The following is an 8,682-nucleotide window of genomic DNA, read 5'->3' as shown; positions in this document are numbered from 1 at the left end:
TCTGTACTGATCTGCCTCCACCGTTACCGACCCGGCTTGTCTGACCACGCTAACTACTCTGCCATCCATCCATCCTGCACGGATCCAGCCGTACCTGCACATACCTCTGGCGGATCCCTCTACCACTAGCAGGTGTACTCAGGGGCCGCGACCTGGTCTCAGTCCTGCGCCAAGTCCATCCCCACCATCAGGGGCTCTGGTGAAAAGGCAGACTGGGGCTTAGACTCCGCGCCCTGGGGAATCCTGCCCTGAGGACCGCTAGAGGTACCACCAGGCAGTCGTTACAGAACCCTACGGCCGGCCTGACCATTCCACCTCTCCAGCCCTGACTACGCCTGTGTTCCTGCACCTCCTAAAGATTAGTGGAAGGTTGGTTTGCTCACTGTGCGTTTATATAGATATATATCTGGGTGGCTAATAATAAACTGTATTATATTACCTGCGTTTCCCTGTGTCAGTCCACACCTTTCTGGTCACTCCTTGATTCCTGACACATACTTTTTAAGGCAGTTGCAAGAGATATTAATTTTCTGTTGTATTGGAACATCTTTTCAGCATAAAAAAGCCTGGCTGTGCAATAGTAGGAGACTGCACTAGAGACCTTCAAAAGGCTGTCCAACAGAGAAATCATATGGCTCCAGGTGAGATGGCCGCCTATTTTATTCAGTCTCCATAGTAGATGCTCTCCTCGGCTTGCCACCAAAATGAGAGAAATCAGCTGCAAACCACCGTAAAGCTGCTTAAATAATTTATTCCATCACTGCTCCAAATGAAGACAGTACATGAGTCACAGAGTGACTGATGTTGATGTGGCTTACACATATGATTGTGCTTATTCATAACCATAACTATGTGTCTCATGTGCTGTCTTCGTTTGGAGCAGTAATGGAATAAACGATTTAAGCAGCTTTACAGTGGTGTGCAGCAGAATTTTCTCTTAAAGGGCTGGGAGGTAGCGGTGGGAAGTGGTTCAATTCAAACAGCACATGAGATTTATGTTTGTTTTTGCTTCATTCACACATAATGAATATTCATACAATTTCACTGGGCAAATGACTATATGAATTCTTTATAAATCAAACCCTATGTGGAGAATGTGTACTTTGGAGGCATCTGTACTAGGGAGAGGGATCTATAATGCGGGGGATCTGTACTTGGGGGGAAATTGTACTAAGGGGAGTAGAAACCTGTACTGTGGGGAGCTGTACTGGGGGCAGATCTGTACAAGGGGAGCAGTACTAAGAGGAGTACTGTACTGGGTGTGGTTGTGCTAAGGAGGGGAACTGTGCTAGGGGCAGCTGTACTAATGAAGTGGAACTTTACTGGGGGGAGGAGAGCTCTACTGGGAGGAGCTGTACTAGAGGGTGGGGTCTGTACTTGGGGAGAGCTGTACTGGGGGGAGATCTGTGCTCAGAGAGAGCTTTACTAGGGGGGAGATCTGTACTAGAGGGGAGCTGTACTGAGGAAATCTGTGCTTTGTGGGAGCTGTACAGGGGAGGAAGAACTGGGGAGGAAATCTGTACTGATTCTGCACTCCTGAACCCAGCACTCTGTGTTATGCAGTCCTGACCCCCATGCTCTGTGTGTTCTGCACTCCTGACCCCTGTACTTTGTGCATTATGCAGTCCTGTCTCTTGTGGTCTGTGTGTTATGTATGTTTAACCCTTGTGCTCTGTGAGTTACAAACTCCTGACATAACCCAATATAACAAATGAAGGGTTAATGTGGAGATGAATGTCCATCCACTGAGGGCAGCCTCTGATTAGAAACTGAAGCAGCTTCCAGTAGCATGTAGAAAAAAAAAAAAGGAGAGAGAGGCGTCTCTAATGCAGGCCATAGATGGGTCGAAAATCGGCCGATTTTTCGGCCGAAAATAAAATCGGCCGATTTTCGGATCGTTAGTGGGCGATTTGGTCGGCCGTTTTTCGGTATTTTGGCCGTTTTTTTTTTCCGGTAAAGTTGGAAAAAAATCGGCCGATTTTGCCGATCGGCTGATTTTCGCGGCAATTAGTGGGCAAATCGGCCGATTTTTTTACCGATAAAAAATCTGCGCATGAGCAGTGACCTGCAAGAGGAAGACAAAAAGAAGAAAAAGAAGAAGAGGAAGACGATGAAGAAGAGGATGAAGAAGAAGAGGATGAGGATGAAGAAGAAGAGGATGAGGATGAAGAAGAAGAGGATGAGGATGAAGAAGAAGAAGAGGATGAGGATGATGATGAAGAAGAGGATGAGGATGATGAAGAAGAAGAGGATGAGGATGATGAAGAAGAAGAGGATGATGAAGAAGAAGAGGATGATGAAGAAGAAGAGGATGAGGAAGAAGAAGAGGATGAGGATGAAGAAGAAGAGGATGAGGATGAAGAAGAGGATGAGGATGAAGAAGAAGAAGAGGATGATGAGGATGAAGAAGAAGATGAGGATGATGAAGAAGAAGAGGATGAGGATGATGATGAAGAAGAAGAATAGGATGAGGATGCAGAAGAAGAAGAGGATGATGATGATGAAGAAGAAGAAGAAGAAGAAGAAGAGGATGAGGATGAAGAAGAAGAAGAAGAGGATGAGGATGATGAAGAAGAGGATGAGGATGAAGAAGAGGATGAGGATGATGAAGAAGAAGAGGATGAGGATGAAGAAGAAGAAGAGGATGAAGAAGAAGAGGATGAGGATGAAGAAGAAGAAGAAGAGGATGAGGATGAAGAAGAAGAAGAAGTAGTAGGATGAAAATAAGAAGAATTCCAGTCCAGCAAAAAGTGTCTCTGCAGAGAGCTCCGCTATTTCTGACAGTTCTCTGACAGTTCCTTGACATTTACTGCGGTTGAAACATTGTATCTATTTGTTTCCGAATAAAAACATCTGTATCCTAAATGGAAACAAATAGATACATTGTTGCAACTTCTATAAATGTCAAGGAACTGTCAGAGAACTGTCAAAGAAATAGCAGAGCTCTCTGCAGGGACACTTTTTGCCGGCTCTAGACGGGTAGAAAATCGGCCGATTTTTTTTTTACCATTGATGGTAACGTCGGCCACTTGAACAACCGATTTTTCGTTTTTTAAAAGAAAAATCTGCAGTTTTTCTCCCCATCTATGGCCTGCATAAGTGTAGACATTTGTTCCAAATTTAATGTTAAAAACAATTGGCAACTCACATAAAAGTAGATACATAAGGCACATCTAAAAACACCATCTGCAAGAGGTCATCAGGCACACTATTCCTCCACTAGCTGCCACGCTGATGAGTTCCAGAAAGCTGGCCGTGAGATGGAGCGGATCCGAGAGCGAGGGCTGGAGCACTTGTGGAGTGCAGCGCTGGGCATGTTGACGTCACTGGGCGTCAGGCGATGCGTTTCCGAGCATGCGCACTGTGAGTGTAGTGACAGGCGCGCTTCTTTCTAATAAAGAAAAAAAGAGGCAGATACAGAGATATCCACAAAAAGGGCCATATAACTGATCAACTGGGGCAAAAATTGACAGGTTAATTAACGATACAAAAACAGAAAACACACAGCGCCTCAGGGCTCATAGGGGTAAGGTGCGGTACATCTGTCTCCAAGTTGGTATATCCTCTTTTTCAGAACATTATATCAACTTGGTGACAGACGTACCACACCTTACCTCTATGAGTCTGTTTTATTACACTAAGATGTGAGTTTATATGCTTACTTTTAACAAATAAACTGCGCTACAGTCTACACTTAGAGGCGCTGTGTGTCACAAGTTAGCTTGCAGCTTCTTGTGCGTTTACTCTTACCTCCTTGCTGCTCTTGATTTCTTCACGTGTGTTCATCTGTGCTCACCTATGGGTATCGTCTGCTATTCCCTGGGTTTTATGTCCTTCCCTTCCATCACTTCCTGTTCCACCTCCTTGTCTGTCTGTCTATTTAAGATGTGATCAGACTGGGTCACATTGCCTGAGCAACTTTGTCTGTTGTCGGAGCTCCCACGTGGTTCTCATGTGATTCCTATTTAGTCTTTCTGTGTACCGACCCCGGCTTCGTTCCTGAGATTGCTAGTTTTCCGCCTGTCCTGACCTCGGCTTGCCAACTGGATTTCCTGTGTCTACTCCTGCTCCCTATAGCGGTCTCCTTTACCTCAGCTGGGTGAACCTGGGGCCGCGACCTGGTTCTAGCTTGCTCCAAGTCCATCCCCACCATCAGGGGCCCTGGTGAACAAGCAGGCTGGGGCTTACATTCTGCGCCCTGAAGAACCCCCAAGCTGTGGTTTTATAGAGCTCACTACCCTAGGCGTTGACAGTTTGCTCAGGCCATAAGCTCTTCGGAGGCACCGCAGCCTGTCCTGGAACAACTTCAGGCTTTGGTGCTGAGAGTGGAGGTCCAGCAGGCCTTCCAAGAACAAATCATGCACTGTCTGCAGTAACTCTCCCCCCCTTTTTGGATCAGCTACAGCTTGCGTCCACTTCCTCACCTTCTGTTCCAGCCCCTGCTGTTCCACCTTCTGCTATTCTCCCAGTGGAACACCATCCTACGAGACTCCAACTACCTCCTCCGCCTCACTTCTCTGGTGATCCCAAGGCTTCTCGAGGTTTCATCAATCAGAGCTCGATTCGTTTTGAACTAGCAGCCGATCTTTTTCCCTACTCATCGTTCCAAAGTGGCATACATGATTTCCCTCCTTTCTGGTGAAGCACTGGCTTGGGCCTCGCCACTGTGAGAGCATCAAGAACCCACTATCTCCAGTCTCCCAGCCTTTCTGCAAGCCTTCCGGAAAACCTTCGACGTTTTCCCGGCAGGACTTCATCTGCTGCAGGAGCCCTTCTTTGGCTACGCCAAGGTAGCATGACGGTTGGGCAGTATGCAGTTCAGTTTCGCACCTTGGCTTCGGAACTTGCATGGAACAATGAGGCCCTTTCTGCAACCTTTTGGCAAGGTCTAGCAGACCGTATTAAGGACGAACTAGCTGGAAGAACCATACCCTCCTCCCTGGATGACTTGGTTGCTCTTAGCATCCAGATCGATATCCGCTTCCAGGAGCAAGATCTGGAAAGGGCTCATCCACGTTGCCCTCCAGTGGGTTCTCTTGCTCCTGTTTTTCAGAAAGTCCCTGATCAACTTACCTCTGCAACCGTACCGACGTCTGAAGAGCCCATGCAGTTAGGCCGAACACACCTTACTCCCCAAGAGCGATCGCGTCGCCTAAGATTCGGTCTATGCCTTTACTGTGTGGCTGAAGGTCATCTAATTAGGTCTTGTTCTGTCCGCCCACCTCGCACTGTACCTGTGGCCACCACCTCTTCGATGCAACATTGCCAGACCTTACAAGATGTTTCTTGTAGTAAGGCTGCTCCCCTGCCTACTCCTATTGCGGGCTCCCTTTCGGTGCTGTCCACCTCTAGTTCCTTACCCCCTTTGCTGCCCAAATCTTCGGTCCCTTTACATATGTTGCAGCTCAGAGCTCCTACATCGCGACCTTCTGGTTGAGTGGAGGTCCCAACATCTGTGACCTCTGCACCATCTGAGTTCCCAGATTTATGTGATCTGCATGCTGAGACCCCAAACCTCCCTCAGCTGCTTTTGATCTAGCCGAGTTTTCCACATTAGTAGCTACTGTACCCTCTGCCTCCTGTCCTGTCCCCCTACACCCTACCATGCCTTATGTCCCCTGTCCTGCCCCCATACATCCTACAGTGCCCTCTGTTCCTTGTATCACCGCAGGTTCCTGTTCTGCACAGCCTGTTTTGCCCACTGTACAAATCAAAACCTTCTCACCTACTCCTGTGCCCTCCCTGGTTGCCTCCTCAACAGACCCTTCATCCTGGTCATTGGGGTCTGCTCCAGCCCAGCTTGCTGTCGTATGTTCTTCTAGTCTTACTCCTTCTGAGGCAAATGTTTCCAAGAGCGTACATCGGTCAGCTTCTAACTACAAAGTAGCTGCAGATTGTCATCACCGGGTGAGTCCCAAATTTTTCCCGGGTGACAAGGTTTGGCCCTCTACCAAGAGTATCCGTTTACAGGTACCCTTTCTGAAATTTGCTCCTCGGTTCTTTGGTCCCCTTACCATCCTTCGCCAAGTCAATCCTGTTGCTTTCAAACTCCGCCTCCCTTCACATCTGAGAATCCCTAATATTTTCCATGTTTCTCTTCTGAGACCGTATATCATCAACAGATTTCCCTGTCCTCATTATCATTCTTCCCCAAGAGCGAGTTCTTCGGATCAGTATGAAGTCAAGCAAATCTTGGATTCTAAATTCATCAGAGGGATGCTCTTGTATCTAATTGACTGGAAAGGATATGGAGATGTTGGATTCCTTCTACTGATGTTTCTGCACCCCATCTGGTGGAATTGTTTCATCAGATGTTTCCCCTTAAGCCTGGCCGTAAAAAAGTGGGGAGACCTCGTAAGAGGGGGGGGTACAGTCACAAGTTAGCTTGCAGCCTCTTGTGTGTTGACTCTTACCTCCTTGCTGCTCTTGATTTCTTCACATGTGTGTTTGTCTGTGCTCACCTGTGAGCGTCTGCTATTCCCTGGGTTTTATGTCTTTCCCTTCCATCACTTCCTGTTCCACCTCCTTGTCTGCCTGTCTATTTAAGATGTGCTCAGACTGGGTCACATTGCCTGAGCAACTTTGTCAGTTGTCGGAGCTCCCACGTGGTTCTCTTGCGATTCCTATTTAGTCTGTGTACCGACCCCGGCTTCGTTCCTGACTGTCAGGAATGGACTTGCCAGTGGTGGTGGGACTCACCTGCCTTGTGGGCTGCAGTACCAAGGCTGGCCAGCGGGTGCTCTCAGCAACCAGAGGCTCACTCCTGCAATGAGCCATCACCTGAGGCTGATTACAGCAGGTGTATTTAAGGAATGGCCAGGCCTGTGATCAGGGCCTTGGTGTATGTTTCCCAAGAGCCACTGTACCTGCATCCTGTCTGCTTCCTGCTTTATCCTGATTCTGCTTTAATCCTGACTCTGCATGAACTCTGCCTGTCCTGACCTTGGCTATTCCTGACTACGCTTCCGCCTGCTCCTTGTACCTTGCCTGCCCGTTTGCTACCGACCCGGCCTGCCCGACTACGTTTAGTATTGTTCTTATTGTTATCTGTTGGAGGTTTGGTTGCACTGTGTTTATGTTTAGTCTTGCACTGTGTTTATGTATTGTTTAGTCTTTAATAAATTGTATTGTTTATACTATACCTGGAGCCTGTGTTTCCCTGTGTCAGTCCACACATTTCTGGTCATACCTGGATCCCTAACACTGACATTGCTAGTTTTCTGCCTGTCCTGACCTCGGCTTGCCAACTGGATCTCCTGTGTCTACTCCTGGTGTACCCTGCTCCCTCTAGCGGTCTCCTCTACCTCAGCTGGGTGTACCTGGGGCCGTGACCTGGTTCCAGCTTGGTCCAAGTCCATCCCCACCATCAGGGGCCATGGTAAACAAGCAGGCTGGGGCTTAGATTACGCGCCCTGGGGAACCTCAAACTGTGGTTTTATAGAGCTCACTACCCTAGGTGCTGACAATGTTTTTTCTGTTTTTGTTGTCCTACTCCAGAGTATTGCTTCACTCTATCACAGCCTGCCCTAGTGTTTACTGGATTATCCCTTGCCTATCTGGAACATTATCCATCCACTTACTACATGGACTGCAACATTTATGCGCCTGTCATTCCTTTTGTAATTAATGATACACAATAGTAATAGAAAACATCTAAATTTACCAAATTCTATACAGAAAACTGTAAAAAATAGTAAACCACCTACCACCACCATAAAAAACAAGACAACGTTGCCTTAGTACCAAAGAGCACGTCTTGATGTCACACAAACATTGATACAGCCCACATTATAATATATCAAAGCATTACATTCTGCATTAGAGACTGCAAGTATCTTCTTTCTCAAGCTAATTAAAGAGAGTGGATGCAGTCTTATATATATGGTAACCGATGATTGTCAAATGAAAAAATTAGCAATAATATCACATTATACGGTAGCCAATGCTTTTCAAATCTACTTATTGTGTAGTGTGATATTGTTGCTAATTTCTTAATTTGACAAGCATCGCTGTCATACATATAATATAAAAAAGTGCAGTGCTGTAAATTAAACGATAGTGAATACAAATCAAATATATACAAAGAAAAACTATAAATGTGCAAATCTTGACAAATACACATGTAAAAAGTCCAAAGATAAAAACAAAGTCCCCAAAAAAGTCCACCACAGAAAAGAAAAATATCAGTGTCATTCCCAGGAGTCCTTCCAAATGAACTTCACATCATCCAATGGAGTCATCCAATTTAAAATGGAGCCATGAGGAGATGGGGAGGACATCTCTGAATGTTTCATAAACATTCTTGAAGAGGTCACTGTGACGATTGCGGCGTCAGACCACTGCCCTTCTCACCAAACTCGTGACCGAAGGACTAGCCAATCTAAAACCGCGCTGTCACGTGCGTAACAATGCCACGCCCAGCTGCACCCTGCACACAGATTTTCCAGCTAACGGACCACAGTCTGTGTACCAGCAGCCTGGAAGCGATTGTTACTGGGTCAGGTTAATTACGCAATTAACCCTTCACACTGCCACCACCTCCTTTTTGTACAGAGAAAGAGGAAACTCAGCAATATCAGCAATAACACTATGATGGTTGAAATAATCGTCTGTATATCACTGTCACCGCAGACAGGTTATACAGAGGGTTAAACACACCCAGTAGTGCTCTTCAGCGGCAGG

The 8,682-nt window shown here is 46.7% G+C and overlaps 1 protein-coding gene across 1 annotated transcript in view; it reads right to left on the bottom strand.

Annotated features, from left to right (window-relative positions):
• Positions 1 to 2,919: 2,919 nt before the first annotated feature.
• The window catches only part of LOC149451932 (cathepsin F-like), a 492,728-nt gene continuing 486,965 nt past the window's right edge, over positions 2,920 to 8,682 (bottom strand). The window contains exon 15 of the mRNA XM_089689960.1: positions 2,920 to 3,391. The gene's annotated coding sequence lies outside the window, so the exon portion shown is untranslated. The remainder of the gene's footprint in view (positions 3,392 to 8,682) is intronic.

The sequence above is a fragment of the Staurois parvus genome, unplaced genomic scaffold (assembly GCF_062004578.1).
Source record: "Staurois parvus isolate SC_StPar_1 unplaced genomic scaffold, SC_StPar_1.0 ptg000505l, whole genome shotgun sequence".
Lineage (NCBI taxonomy): Eukaryota > Metazoa > Chordata > Amphibia > Anura > Ranidae > Staurois > Staurois parvus.
The sequence above is the reverse complement of the archived record's forward strand: the minus strand, read 5'-3'. Positions and strand labels throughout refer to the sequence as shown.